At 39.7% G+C, this 16,282-nt stretch overlaps 1 protein-coding gene across 2 annotated transcripts in view; it reads right to left on the bottom strand.

Annotated features, from left to right (window-relative positions):
- SORBS2 (sorbin and SH3 domain containing 2) overlaps positions 1 to 15,843 on the bottom strand; it is a 117,585-nt gene extending 101,742 nt beyond the window's left edge. For both annotated transcript variants that reach the window (XM_053459099.1, XM_053459114.1), the window contains exon 1: positions 15,441 to 15,843. The gene's annotated coding sequence lies outside the window, so the exon portion shown is untranslated. The remainder of the gene's footprint in view (positions 1 to 15,440) is intronic.
- Positions 15,844 to 16,282: the final 439 nt, after the last annotated feature.

Below are 16,282 nucleotides of genomic sequence, written 5' to 3'. Positions count from 1 at the left end.
TTGTAGTTGGGGGGGCCTAAGTCCATCAAGTTCAACCCTTCTACCTATCTTCTAAAGGCTGTGCACATACTTAGACACTGTTACGATATCCATTTATCCTATTGGTTATTAACAAACAAATAGTTTCCTGGTGCAATAATACACTTGTATCAATCAGTATTTGTCTCCCATCTACTTTTCCACATTGTGAATTATTTTTTCCCCCTATAGATTTTGGTCATATTATTTGTTGAATTGTAGTAATAGAGGGAGCGACAGAGAACAAATGACAAAGTATGTCACATTAAGTTTGGTGCTCATTTCATTTGTTTACCAATCATGAAAAAGTTGTTGCCCTCTAGTATACTCAACCCAATCAAATGAATTATTAAAAGGAACACTTTAATGCATGATAGCCAAGTGGCGCCTTGCATTTTCATGTTGTCCGTTTTGCAAATGCATGGGGGGCTCTGCAGAATCAATGCATAAAATTGTTTAGAAGTTACAAACATCACATGATCCTGGGATCTCTTGCCTAAACTAAGCTCAATGTCCACGACTCCACAATCAGAAGGAAGCCAGGCAAATATGACATTTATGATTTCATAAAAAAACATGAATGTTAAGATTTGCCAGAAAGCAACTGGATGCTCCTGAGGACTTCTGGAGCAACATTCTACGGAAAGAATAGTCAAAACATTTTTGGGTGACATGGGCCCTATCATGTATGTTACTTATACAGTTGCATGAAATAACATCCCTAGATCTTGCTTAAAATATCTGGTCGGCTTAACCTTGGGGTTATTGGCCTTTTGACCCTTCCTTCCTGCACTCCCCTCTATCCTTTGCTTCATGATCCTTCACCAAAAATCAGACCAACAAGCCGTTCTGTAGCTGTCAACACATCCAATGTTCTTGCAATACCATAGATGGGACATGGACTGCTTCTTCCATATATAGAGCTGGCATGTTAGCTTCTGTATGAATACAACTATATCACAAACATAGGTTGGTCACACACATAATGAATATTGTTTTATTTATTGGAATTACTATCACTTATATCAATAACAGCTTTAGGGACACATAAAAAGTACCACTGAATCATACCTACCTAAATTGCAAATGGCCAGGAGACAGAACTTTACAAAAGGGTTTTTATATAACTTTGTGACCTACTGATTACTTGTTATGTAAATGGATGAGGCATTTACAATAGGAGCAATTTTTATTTACACAATTCCATTACTAAACATACTTTCTGCTACCGATATCCATATATCTCTAAGTCAATGATTACATAGCTTGTTAGCCATTACAAGTTTCATTTTAATTAGTATTTCTTATGTAGGCATACCAGTTAAACATAATTTTCTCTAAGAAACTTAATTTTTTGTTGTATTCTCCTGTGCGTAGGCAAATGTTCATAGAAATATTTAGTACAGATTTATATTTAATTACTACTTTTTTCTAACTCTAGTTCAGGCATATGTGCTTACAATTGTAAATCCTTAGAAAGGAAATGCAAGTGCAAGAGCATTTAAGACCTTTGTGTAATTTTGTTAATTTGAATTACAATTATGCGTACAGGACTGAATAGCTACAAGAAAGGCAGCAGGTTATGGATCAGTGCCCGATGGCACCACCTAAGTACCTTCACAGCTGCTCATGGATAAGGTCCTATACTTGCGGACGGGTAAACAAAGAGCAAAATGTGTAGGGAAGGGTATGTCATTTTATTGCCTGCTGCCCTCTAATCCCCAGTCTAGTCCTGCTGGCCATACACAAACATACATACATACATACCAAACCAATACAGACCTCTTGCGCTGAGATTAGGGGTCAATAACCATGTATTTCAAGCCTACTCATAGCACCCTGTGCAACTACACAAACCTAAGGCTGGTCTATACCGGCATATATTTTGCTACCACAGGCACCATCAAGGGGCAGCCATACCTAAACTCATACCACCCCAACACACCTTGAGAATTTTTGTAAAATTAAGCCTTTGATCTGTGCCCTGGGCTCCTGGGGGCCAGCCACCCTCCTACAGACTATGGGCCCTAGCCTTGGAAGGGGTTCTGTTTTTGGGGAGGTGGGTACAGGGGGTCCATTGGGACTACTTATTCCACCTTGTACAGAGTGCCATATCCCCTCATTTACCAGAGACTCTATTGACTGTGGGGTCCAGACACAGATTTTGGGCACCTGCATTTGGGAGGGGATTTATGTGTTGTGTGTTACTCTCCATCAGGCCAGGAGTTACAGGACAAAGGCCTCCATGGCCAGTATTTGCACCAAGTTCTGATATCCAGCAGGTTTCAGCCAGAAGTCAGGGAAACGTCCGTGTTTACCATCCTCCCCACAGACTACAATAGCGACCCCCTACTGGGCTGAGGTGGCCCGAGTGCAAATACTGAACCGTGTGCAAAGGAGGGCCTGATGAAGAACAATGTGCGGTTAGCTGTGACAATTGTATGCAAATTACTCCCTTGTACTGTTTAAATACTGGCGTGTTTTCTATAAAACTCAATACGAGTTCTGTCTTGTTATTGGGGTAAGCTTCAGTGCTGTCCTTGTCTAGACAGTAAAGCACTGTATTGCTGTGTTACAGCGCTATCAAGGTTCCTGGGGGCTATGTCTCCTGCTATTTCCACCTGATGATCCAAGTCTTGTATTCCTGGTGACCACGGGCAAAAGGAAACATTTGGTAGATGTACCCAGTCAGTGTACACGTTGTTCCAGTCACAGTCTGCTTCTGTCAGAACCCTGGGTCAAGTCGTGGGCAGCAACCCCAAAAATAAGTCGCTGTATAAAGCAGTGATCCCCTCCTCCCAACTGATAGATTAGGGATCCTCCAAAACTAGAGCCATCCATAGTCAGGGGACAGCCACAAGCCATTGAATTCATTTCTTCGTACACTTGACTATTCTATGGGATACATTTGAAATCCATTCTAGATTTTGGTGGTCTAGATGCCCAAAACACAATGTTCAGTGAGTGGTTTTCTGACTGCTGTATACGAGTTTCCCAGGTTGGAAGTTCCCGGTGTGCCCCTATACCCATGGAAATGTGTATTGAGTGAATATGGTGATCCATTAGAATAATGTTAGATGGCCATTCTGTGATAAAACCAAATTGTTTCTGTCTGGCTTTCTGTTACTATATATATACATGAATAACTATTTTAATTATGTACAAAAAATAGATCTGTTAATTTCTGGACAAAAAAAAAAATCAAACATACAATTTAAGACTAGCTGCTCTCTTTGATGAATTGCCTTATTTTCCATATTTTCCCTCAATATCAATACATAATTCCTGCTAGAGCACCCTGTATAAATGTCAGGGGCTGTTATTACAATGTTTTTCTGAGTTAAAGCACTTTAGAGTAGTTCAAGTTGAAAACTTGCCTAACTGCAAGGTTCTTTACACGTCGATTAATGTAATTTTCAAAAACACTGGTATGACTGTATGACTGATTCCCTTTCCCACCTGCAATTTGAAAAAAATCTTCAGGAAACCCCAAATTTTGTTTTTGCTTTTCCTAGTCTACACATTCCTTTCCAGCAAGTCTCTGAATTGAGCAGTACAAACAAAGTATTGGACACCGGCACACAGTTGCTACTGTCATCTCTTTTGCTAAACCCTGGCTTCGTGGAAGTGTGACGTCTTAAATCAACTGAAGAAACTAAAGTAATACTTAGTATTTATTGGCCATTAACAACAATGGACATGGCATCACTGTATATGTATCTATGGGAGACATAACGCTTCCACATTTTCATACATATATATATATATATATATATATATATATATAGTTAACAGCACCATATACAGTAACGATACACATATAGGTAACATTTTTCAACAGACAGAAGCTAGAGTTGACGATGAGCCTGAACTTCTTTACTACAGATGTTAATACATTCAGATTTATTCAGTATGTTATTATTATTTATAGTTTAATATATTTTATAGTGTTGTGCAACTATTTAATGTTATTCATTTATACAGCACAAAGGCTTGGAAGAGCTTGTTGGTTCATCTGGTTCAGTTGCTTGGAACAGGGGCGTGGCATTTGACCGTGCCCAGCCTAGTACCTGCCCATTCCCCGCCCACTAAAGATTCTCTGGGGCTAGCCTTTTGCTCACCAAGCCCTAACATTCACTGAAGCCACTCCCCCAGAAGAGGGAGAACCCAGATCGGCTACTCTGGGAAGTTCACAGGTATGGTCATTATTACCAAAAGCGTAATTAGAGATAATTAAATGGCACAATTGAGTTATACTCTGGAGTTAATTAAAAAAAACCAACAACAACTCGAAACAAGTTGGAAGAATACGTCTGGTAGAAGTTAGAAAGGGTAGATCAAACAAAATGCCCTTACGGCAGGATTATTCAATAGATGCCCTCAAGGTCGAGATTGGGTCCTTGGATTCTGCATGACACACAAGGGTGGACTGCATTACGATTTATTTATTTTGCAAATCCGACATTATACTTCCCCAGAGCAGCACTACGATACACAAAGCCATCTTATGTTTTCATCTCGGACTCATATGAGCAATGTCCTTTTCTGAGCTGATGTTGCTAAACATTTCCAAAAAACTCCTGTCTCTTCACTTAGGAATGTGACCTTGACATGGGATCCTTGACACAAGCTTGGGTGGCCATCTGTAAGAATTCTCTTTAATTCTCTTTAACTCCTATCTGTCTCTGACTCAGACCTTAGTTCTTTAAGCTATTCTCAGCCCTCTTCAGCATATATGCAAGATTGCCAATTTGTGGCCTAGGTTATTCGTCTAGGATCCTGAAAGACAAAATGGCTGCATCTTCTTGCACCAATTTGTGCTTTTGCTAGTATTAACGCAAGTATTGTTACTAAACTATCTTGCAGTTGGAATTTCATTATTGAAAAAAAGGGTCATCCATCTTTTACTTCACAAGCTAGCTGCAAAAGTCTGATGAACCTTTTGAATTTGCAACTTCTGCATTGTAGATGCTACAGTTCACATACACAGGAGCTTACAAACAGGGCATATCAGTATAGTTTTCTATATACATCAGAAATTTGGGGGCCCCAAAACGGTCTGAGCGCACTGCCCACACCACCAGGATTTTCTTTCCTATTTTTTATGTTCAATACTATAAAATTATACTTCAAATGTCACTTGAACAGTCTTTTTCTCCAGGTCTGGTATGGTCTCTTGATAAAAAGGAAAAAGGAATATTATATCTACCGTTTGGTCTAAAGCTGTTTAGGGGCACTGACGAACTGCTTGGGGACTTTGACTAGTTGTTTGGGACATAAATGGCACAGGCAAGCTGTTTGGGGGCCCTGCCAGTTTGGTGGCAAAGATGGCACAGAATTTGTTTGGTGGCATTGGCAAGCTGTCCGTGCCATCTTTGCCACCAATCTGGGGGCATTGTCAAGCTGTTTGAGAACACAGATGAAACAGGCAAGCACCTTTGGGCACTGACAAGCTGTTTGCCATCTTTGTCTACTATGATAAGCTGTTTGGGACTAAAGTGGCACTGGGGTCTCATTACAAATTGTAATAAATAGTTTCCAGAATGCAGTTTTTCAACCACCTTGCTGCCACTCTGGGATCATGTCCAGTCCCAATGCGCAGACACCATCAAAGCCTTGCTGGGGAGTAGTGATGCCACTGTCAGTGAGGGCTCCTCCTCCAGCCCCCTCTAATAGGTGGTCCAGTAATATGTCATCACGAGCTCGGCGAAGTTGCCGCTGAGTTTTTTGGGTTTTTTTTAGGACAGCCGGGCCCCTTACAACTGTAATAGTTGTAACCCCTGATGGTGACCCTGACTATAACAATAACTGGCATTAGTTCTGGGACATACTACTGGTATCTTTTCAGACACTATTTTTGTGATCTGTATCACTGGGAGCAACAGGAGCACTTTGTGCACAGGAGGTCTCATTAGATTCTTACTCCTGGAGCTCTGGCAGAGCCAACACTAGAGCTGACCGCTGGTAAGTATATCACCTGGAACAACAAATAGCTGGGGTACGGGGCAAATTAATATGGGGAGATTCTGCAGAAACTCTCCATGCATTTGCAACGGTGACCACGTGAAAATTTAAAAGGGACCACTCAATCATACAGAGCTGATAAGAAGTCACCATGAAAAATGTGCCTCAGTGGTCCTTCAAATAATAGAGCATGTCAAATTAAACAACTTACTGACAGTTGGCATATTCTGAAATCCTAGGCTATGTTTCCTTGAGAATGATGGGACATGATGCGGGGTCTGCCTGCTCACTGTTACTGTCTTGCTACTATGCAGCTTTAATTGCTTACATCATGTGAGACTATTTAAAAACACAAGCTTCTCACTATCAGTCAGACATGTGAATCATTTTATACCATTATTCAATACTTCTGTCACATAGTTCTCCAGGTCATTGAGGTACAGTCCCAGCCTGTGTGATTTTTACAATTTTTGTGTGCCTTTTACAGGTAAGAGAACTCCTTATCCTTAAATCTTGCCCTCTACGTATGTGGGTATTAATCTGGAATCCAAATATTTGGATTTCCTGCATTTGTCTACCTGACTACCCACTTCTGCCTGTATTTTCACCTATGTCGCACACCAAACATTTTGAATGGCCAAATAAGCTGTGGTTGCAGCCATAGCAGACATGTATACCAGGTAATTGTGTGACCTAATGATAGCTATACCTGGAAACTTCCCCAAGTGGGCTACCTGTACCTCTCTTTTTTCTAAGGGGACTGGCTTTCTGAGGGGCAAGGCCAAACCCCACTCCCCAGCCTAGAGAAAGAAGAGAACGAGAGAGAGTTCCCAGGTATGATCATAGCTAGGTTACCAACTAAGGAATTTGGAAAAAGACGACTGGGACTTTTAGAGCTGTAGAACACTGTGATATATTCACACCCCAAAAACTTTACATCAATCTTAAAATAGTAAACCTGAGTTCAAACAACTTGAAACCTAAAATAAAATATTATATGAGCAAATGTGGGTTACCTTACATAGAACAAAATTGTAAAGATCTACAGTAATGCATCTCCCAATGACAGGCACTTGATTTAATCAGAGGAAACCAAACAAGTTGGGTTTATTTAATTCTCCTCCGCAGATTATGCAATCTGGTGTGGTATGTACTGCATGGGAATTTCCTTTATTTAATATCTACAACCACTAATGTAAGCAAAGGTCAATTGATCCATTTAATTATTACCAAACGGGCTTTAATAGGTGGTTTCATTTTATGCTGTGTTTATTTGGATTGTAACAGCTAATTAAAAATGTATGATCTAAGACATAAATAGAGCACAATTTGCCAACCAATCAGAAATATAGGATGTTGCTTACCGCTGCTTCGCTTCAAACCTTACAATACCTCAAAGTGATAAGGTCAGCACCACAGTCACTGCGGCTATGGAATACTTAGTAGTTAATCAATGATGCTTGAGAGATTTACTCAGGTGGACAAAGATGACGTTTAGGTACAGCATATGAAATATGCCACAGTGACATTTAGCAAACGCTATTATGACATTTATGGGAAAAGATAAACAAAGTTCATGGTTGACAAAAATAAGTCAAAGTCATTTAAGGTTAAAGTAAGGCAATTTGCTCCCATGGCCCAAGGGAAAGCTGAGTCTAGGATAGTAGCATCATCCATACCTTGGTAGCATTGCCACATTTACTGTGGAAAAATAAAAAAATAAGCACAAAACAAGTAACAGACGGGAAAACAGTGGGTGACCTCCCTATATTTTACTAGATTGCAAAAAGTAAAATGATGTAAGTAACCCGAGTCTGACACTAATCCGTCTACAACACATACACTGCAATGTGAGAACAAGAAACACATTTTCCATTTTATGATATCTCACTTCATTTGTACCCGCTTGGGGACTGTCTATAAAAAAAATTATATGAAAAAGGTTCAGGTGGCTGCCTTCAAATAATGACAAAATTTGACTCGCTGCAAAAAAACAAAAAGAAGGTGCTAAATAAATACATACCATGAAAGATCTGTCTTGTTCACCATAGGCAAATAAATGGTCACAACAGCATTAAGACAGGACTGAATACCTGGTGCGAAACCCGCACGGATCAAAATAAATATGTTCAATCCCTGGCTTTTAGGGTAACCGGTATCTACTTAAAACATCGAGACAGCTCCTAATATCTAGATCAAGCTATGTAGATTTACAAAAAATGACGCCAAAATAGACTGTCAAGTGCAGCGAAAAGTTCAAGATCCAACACTTTCTCCTAAAGCAGGGGTGTCCAAGTTTTTTCCGCAGTGGGCCACTTCATCAAAATTGTATACGTGCGAGGGCCGCACTCATTTTTCACTGTTAGAACATATAGCCTTTAATAAAATATGGAGATTAAAATATGACACAAAACCTTTACTTTTCCTCTCACTGATTTCTGGGCCTAGAAAGTTTTGTGACTGCAAATCTGGGTATGCCTGCACATCACTTACAGCCACCCTGTACCATGCCCCCCCCACTTACATATCCATGCTATCACACACACAAACTCATTCATTCACAGATTCATTCCCCCAATCACGCATACTCATTCAAACACCCTCCCCACCCCCTTACCTGCACTGTAGCTCTCTCGATGCCACTCACAGACTTCAGCAGGGGCCGCGGCCTCCCTCTGGGTTCTCTTGCACTGCACAGAGGAAGCAGGAATGGCGCAGAGTCATGTGATGTCACGTACATTCACGTGACTCTGCTGGGTTCTGCCTCTCTGTGCAGTACAAAAGACCCTCCCACAGGTAAGCAGCAGAGCCCTTATGATCCTGGTTGCCCTGGCTGCTGATCTCACGCAGGCCGCAGCAGAATAGTCTCATATATAGGCAACATACTAGAGATGTAAGATTTCTCTCACACCCTCATTTCTAAAGTGCCATGCGAAAAGGTTAATGCTACTAGGCCAGAACACATATTGATACATAATGTAACAAGAAAATCTTGGGTTAAACATTTTTAAAAGGAACAATAACAAAACAAAAATATAGTTCAAGACCCCAGGGAAGGGATTTCTTTATAATTGCATAATGTTCATCATGATTACGTGTAAGTGTCAAAGTCTGCCCTTCTCAATTGAGCATTTCTTAAGTAGGAATCTGTACTTGAATATTAGATTTGAATAGTGTCATTAACCAAGCTATCCCAGAAAAAAAAACCAATCCAAAGAATACATAATATAACATTTGCACTCCCAATGCACATGAATTGTAGCTAGGTACGATGATTGTCTATAGCTGGTCCTCTATGAGAATGCCAGAGCGCTGAAGTAATGAATACATGCAAAGCCTAAATGTGTTGGTAGAAAAGTTATCATTCATTCTCTTGGCAGAATGGCAGTCCTTAGGCAGGCTGTCAATACGCTGGCTTTGTCAAGTGTATTTTGCTATGGAAATTTATTTCAAGTGGTCTATCAGACTCTAGAGCTTCAAGAATGTTCAGCTTCTGCTCACAGTTTCGGGTAGTAAAAAAGGTTTAGTATATTTTAAGTCTTCAAATAGTTTATTTAGCAAAACGCACTAACATGTAACTACACCTTAGTTTCAACGCATTCTATATAAAGTTTTGAGCACACATAAAAAGAACGATCATATGATAATAAGCAATATTGTACTATGGGGTATATGGAGAAAGGCAGATCCAGAGGCACAGTATTGAAGATCAATCTTCTAGCATAAATAGAATGTATAAACAGAACTACCTGGCTTTATACATAAAACTAAAGATGTCCCAGATACAATACATGTACATGCACAAAGTCTGTTTCTAGTTCAGGTATAGATCAAATAAACCCTGCAAGGAAGCACAGTATTGCAGGTACTCAGCTGTGCAAGACATACAAACTTAGTGTTTGCACGTATAGCATAAATAAATAACACATGGAAACAGAGTATTGCAGGTATACATCAACTGAAAAAACACATGCAAACTCAACATTAAAAGGTATAAATCAAATACACAATAAATGGAAACCCCAAATTACAGGCATAGATCACAGATCGCACACCCCAAAGCCCCCAGCCCTGGCACCCAGATTGCACACACAGGACTTGCCCATCACCCAGATTGCATCCACACACTTACTTGCATACAAACACAACCTGTCTCACTCTCCCATATCTCATTATCTCTATCTCCCCTTTCTATTTCTCCCATTGGTCTCTATATCTCCCTACCATTTCTCTTTATTTCCCCTCCTCTCTTTTTTCTCTTTCACTCTTACTGTTCTCTTTCTCTCTCCCTTTCTCCATCTAATCTCTTCATCTTTCATGTTACTCCCTACCTCACATTTCTCAATTGTCTCTCCCTTTTCTCCCTCTCACCCATTATCTCTACTCCATCTCTCATTATCTAACGATTTTCTCTTTATCTCATCTCATCTCTCTCTTCTCTCTTCATTCCTTCCTATCTCCCTTTGCCTGAGATATATGTGATAAGGGCTGGTAATTTGATTGAATAAGGTCAATAAGGTCAATGTCTGAAGAGACACACATATTTCTCCTTCAAATGTTTAAGTTGCAAACTGGCTATAAATTCTTCCAATTTACATAAATTCTACTTTATGCTTTGTTTCCAGTTCTTTGTTGCTACAGCAAGTGGACTTCCACTATCTGAACAGGTTCTGTCTGTAACTTAAATAGAAACAAAAGCCATTTATGAAAACAGGGAATGCAATGATGTAATTGATAGTGACTATATATGTACCCTGTCTCACTGGCCTCTTTTAAAGCCTGTCCCCACAGAAGCCCAAAGCCCATTAGAATGCATTTTTTAATTGAGACCCATACTTTTCCCATTGTGCACGATGAGACATTTTCGCTGTTTATTTGGTGTACGTAAGTAGATCTGACATTCGTGAAGGAATGTAGAACACAGTATCTCCACTTCACAAGTGTAACAGTAACACTGCCAGGTTTGACAAGAGGGATTTCTAAAATTGCCAATCCATTTTTCAACAGCAAAATTAGATTGCACGTATTTTATTTCTTCCTTATTGTTTAAAGAAAAGAAAAAAAAAATATGTGGAACAGCAACTTTAAACAATACTAGCTACTTTAATGATTATATTCCTCTCTTGTATACATGCTAAATGAGCTTACCTCTGTTTTTAAAGACACACTTTTTGTGCAAATCCTTTTTTATAGGACATGGATCATAGAGAAAAGAAAATGAGGACATTTAGGCTTTTTTCCCTTTTCTCTATATAATGCAGCTCTTATCCTAGTGATATTTTATGAGGCACTCCAGGTGAAACAGTGCCTTTAAGGCATTTGGAGTTATCAGGAAACTTAAGGCAATATGTTTATTCTAATTAGAGTGATTTTCAAAGATACCAAATGTGTGTGCAGTCATGGGAGTTATGGTATAAATGACTTTTAGATGCCGAACCAACCACCAATCTATGGAACCGTTTCCACTAGGAGGAAACCATCGTACTTTAAAAACTGATTGTAAATGCCCTTTCTGTTATTACACAAATATATTGAACCCTTATGTTTAATGTGATACGAGTAGGGAATTCCCCTTTAAGGTGCACATGATTGCTGAAGTGTCCCTTTAACTGGTTGGTTACATATTACTTAGAGAAATCCTAAAACTGTCAGGTTTATCAAACCAAAGGTTGTGGCTGGGCATCCTACTTTAAAACAACTCGGATATTTAAACTTACCATTCATTGTCTCCAAGCATGAACTCTCTTCCTCTCACAATCTCTATTTAAACAATACTTATAATGTGACCCAGCTGCACACTAAACATAAGGAGCGTTAAACGTAAGGAGAATACCCACTCCCTAGTCATTTCAGTACCCCTTTCCATTGCTAGATTAAGGGTGCTTTGGGTAGAAGGTGTGGGGGTCCTCAGACGCAGTGAGTCAAGGGGCAGCTATTGTGGAGAACGAATCCCAGGCCACTTCACTGACAGCATCATGAGATATGTAGTGCTGCAGTGTTTGAGGTTGCCTATCTTTGGGTGCCCTTTAAAGGTCACTCCTGCAATAACTCTTTGTTTTATATGTCTTTATTAAGATGTGAATATATCAAACCATAACAAGAAAGGGCAAGTCTTTGCACTCCAGACAAAGCCTTGAAGTGACGCTGGAAAGTCCCCACCCTGCACAGTTATCAGAATACCAGCAGGAGGTCCATGCATTAGCATACTTCACAAACAGCTGCCTGTTACTGTCCTGCTAGAATCCCAGGAGATCACAAACCGTAGTGTATTGTTTGGTGATGCCATGGCATTTTCCCTTAGACAGAACCAAGGGGATATTATAAATATCAGTTCTGGTACAAAAAGACATAAGGGATGCAATCTCCATAGCAACCAATGGAATGTTCACGTTGATTGCTCTACTTTTCACTCTGGCAGAAATATCTTATGCATCCTTTATAAGTGCCACTGTTTTCAAAGTATAAAGTTATACAAGGCTAAATATACCAGTGAATTATTCTAAATAGAGTTTGGTGACCCAAGTTACTGCACAGGAACAATGACATCTATTGTCATGTATCAAGGAGAAAGCAAAGTTGGTTTATTGGCTAACTGACGTATAATGGATTGCAAGTTTCCCAGACTATCTAGGTGTCTTCTTCAGGCATGTGCTTTCTCTCTTTCCAATACTAACACAGTACATGTATCATGGAGAAGCAGAAACTGCCTGCGCTGTATTGTTATCAGGGTGTCAGCCAAATAAAAACGGAAACAAGCTAAATCATTAGGGTTTAGATGTTTATTCGCCCCTCAATAGAAACATTGGGAATTTACAAATCTGTCCTCTTATGAGAATATAGTTCTGCTTTAACCTCTTCATTACCAAAGTAACATTTTCCCTATTTGTATTGTTGGTCTCTCTGGTAACAAGAGGGATAATATTTCTGATCCTGGTTTCCTCTGAGAAATGCTCTTGCTCTGTACAAAACATTAATAAGAAGGTTAATCCAATTAAATACAAATGACATTTAACTTTGCTCTGCACATGTTTAACCCATGCAAGCACAAAGGCCTGGTGATGCAGGGTGGTAGTGTGCAAGATGATTGCTGCACTTCATTGTACCGCCTAATAGACTCGACTCGCAAGGGAAGGGTCATCTTCTCCTCCTACACCAGAATGTCTTAACGTCTGTTCATGTTATTGCTCATTTTATCTATGGTCGGTTGTAATTCTATTGTTAATTCTGTAGTCTCTCCTAATGTAATATGGCTAGGGAATCTGCTCGTGCTCTATAACTATAATGTTATCTAATCACTGATAATATAGACACATAGAATTTAACAGCAGATGAGAACAGCCCATCTAGTTTGTCCATTTTTCCCCAACGTAAAGATTTAAAACCTACTCAGTCCTCAGTGTATAATAATCTACTACTTCTGTTTTAAACACAATGGGTTTATTCTCTAAACAGTGAGTTTAGTGAGAGATAACATTTCATATCACCATATTATGTATGCAAACTCGGTGGGTCTGTAAGTTGGCCCTTCATAATGCATATTAATGAAGCAACATGGCATTCTTCCTAGCGGTATTGTTAAAAATAATCAGACTGCCTCTACCAGGGTGAGCTCCTATGTCTCCCAGTAGATCTCACCTGCATTTCCCATCTATCACCTCCTTCCCATATGATCTCATACAAGAGGAAAAAAAATCTACTGGTTCACACCCAATGCCATCCCTGATTGTCTTTGCCCTACTCACATCTCCTTTGTTAAATAAATCACATTTGTGATACTGGTAAAAGATGATTTATCTCACCGCTTTAGATTCTGCATCACAAATGCTACATTTAAACTACACATGGGATGTTTGGTATATAATGGCCACTCAGCATCTACTTAACCATCTGAGTTCAAGAGAGGTGATAGATCGCTTTATAGCAGGAAGAAGTGAGCTTTTCATTTCGGTGTCACAGTATTGAGACTTTATGGCAGAGCTTGAATAATATCTGTAGAGATACAGAGTGGGGGAAGGGTGTATATGTACAAAAAAAATCAATATGATCAATGTGCATAGTGGGAATACAAAGAATGAAAAGCCCTTTTAACCATAAACACATTCTGGATCAGTGACAAAAATGATTAGTATGAATATGATTTGTACAGATTCTGACATAGATATAAATATTACATAAGCATAATCTTTATGCTGCAAACCTGCTGAAGACAAATGCACATAGACAGGGTGGTATACATATATATTAGTTATTTCACTTTATACTATTCATTTATTTATAGAGCGCCATCATATTCTGCAGTGCTGTATGCGGTTAGCGGTAATATTTGCAAAAAAAAGTACGTTAGCAGTAATATTTGCACCTGCAGCAGTTATTAACTGTATGAACAAAGAAGATAGATGCATTAAAGGAGAGCACTTGCAATTAATAGGGTGCTCCATACCATTCAATCACCCTTACCCCGCAGAGTGTTCATTAGCCTAGCTTGTTGGCAATCACTTTTGTGGGTACAACCTATCCCCTTAAGTGTCAGAGGGATTTGCAGCACTGTGTGAGCTACACCGATATACTACAAAAGGGTTAAACATTAACCAATTTCAATGAATTATTGACATTCTTTCGCAGTACTATTAATTATCCTGCCCTGAGGAATAGTTGCTGTGCAAGCTGTGATTGACTATTCATATATTGTTTTTTATGGTATATTAAATACTGTTCGGAGGACCATATGTGTACTATAGGGCTGTCAGAATGTATGTTCTTCATTCCCAGCATGCTCCTTTTTTACTAGCCTTGATTTCATGCTATGGAACACTGTGGGTGTGCCAGTTGAATGATGGCATGCAGGATGTATATTTTATGTATATTTTAACCCTTTTACGATGCTTTCAGGAAGCAAAATAGTAACCGCTTTGAGTCTCAAAGCAAGTTTCAGTGCCTTATGGATTAAAAAAAAAATCATTAACTTTTACTGGGATATGTCACAATATACACAAAGGCAGCTAAGGGCCACTTACCACTGACCTAAATCATAACACGTGATCATTAAAAAAACTCCAAACTGCTAAAACGATGTAAATTACATTGAATTACTCCAATTCAATTATTCATTCAATCACTCAAAATTTATCATTTTTTGAGATACTGAATCAATGAACCACTATTGAATTTTGAATCCCTTTTTTTTATGATGAACAATGAAGCAAAACAAAAATATCATAACAATATTTCATGCTTCCGCTTCTGAGAGGCAACAAATGTATTCTTAAAATGCATCATGACCTTGCAATGCTTTTAATAAGATGACAGTGCTGACACCCAACCATGCTTTATGATGAGCAGAGATCATCAGCATTATGCATGAGAGAAACACACACATATATATATATATATATATATATTGCATAAATACGAATATTCTGCAAATCTGTCGTGCTCATAGGAATAAAAGAAATCCTTACCCCTGTCACAGAGATGCACAGCAGTCTTGTGTACCTTGGAGGTGTCCAGCCAGCTGTCCCCAGTAGGGATCATGTAAACCTAAGACACCGATCTGTGCCTCCGGCTCCTTAATACACCTGCCTTTATCTACCCCTCTGCCGCCTGCCTGTATAAAAAAAGGGCAACACCCTTTGTTTGGGTCACCAGCTAGGGTAGAGCCGTTCAGATAACGTTGCAGGGGAATCTTGCCTTTACAAGACAAAAAGCCCACTCCAGCGCTAGATAAAGAGCACACAGCATTCTATCAGCCTGCATTCCATCTTCTGAGATCAGCTCAAAGGAACAGCAGCCAGCAGCATGGCAACAGAGGGGCTCTCCGGCATCCCAGCTATCACTAAGGCTCACTGTCCCACCTTACACTAGATCCCCTCAGAGGAAAGAGGAATAAAGAGCAGCTTCTGGCAGCTCCCACTGCCTTCCATGAGCAAAATGGCCGGTGATCTCAGCAGTGCTGCGGATAGCTCATTGGATTGCACTGGCTTTTTGTAACTATGGCAACAGCCAACAGACAGGCTTACCCAGCAAGCATGGCTGACCATGTGCAGGTCGGCGGCTAATTCCCCCACCTCAGTGACACTGCTCCGCAGCGAACGCTGGCATACACCGGCTGCTAATTTATGTTAATCGGGAAAATGAAAATGTTTCCTCATCAGTATGGGGTGTCGGTGCTCTGATTAATGTAGTGGGTGGGAATACTGTGCTCCATCTTTGTAACAGTCAGGTTAACTTCATTAGTTACACTTGTCAGGTGCTGTGTGGAAGGAGGAAGTGAATAAGGAAGTGGCAGAGATAAGATTATAGT

The sequence above is a fragment of the Spea bombifrons genome, chromosome 1, assembly GCF_027358695.1.
Source record: "Spea bombifrons isolate aSpeBom1 chromosome 1, aSpeBom1.2.pri, whole genome shotgun sequence".
NCBI classification, from domain to species: domain Eukaryota; kingdom Metazoa; phylum Chordata; class Amphibia; order Anura; family Pelobatidae; genus Spea; species Spea bombifrons.
This window is presented reverse-complemented; position numbering and strand designations above follow the sequence as displayed.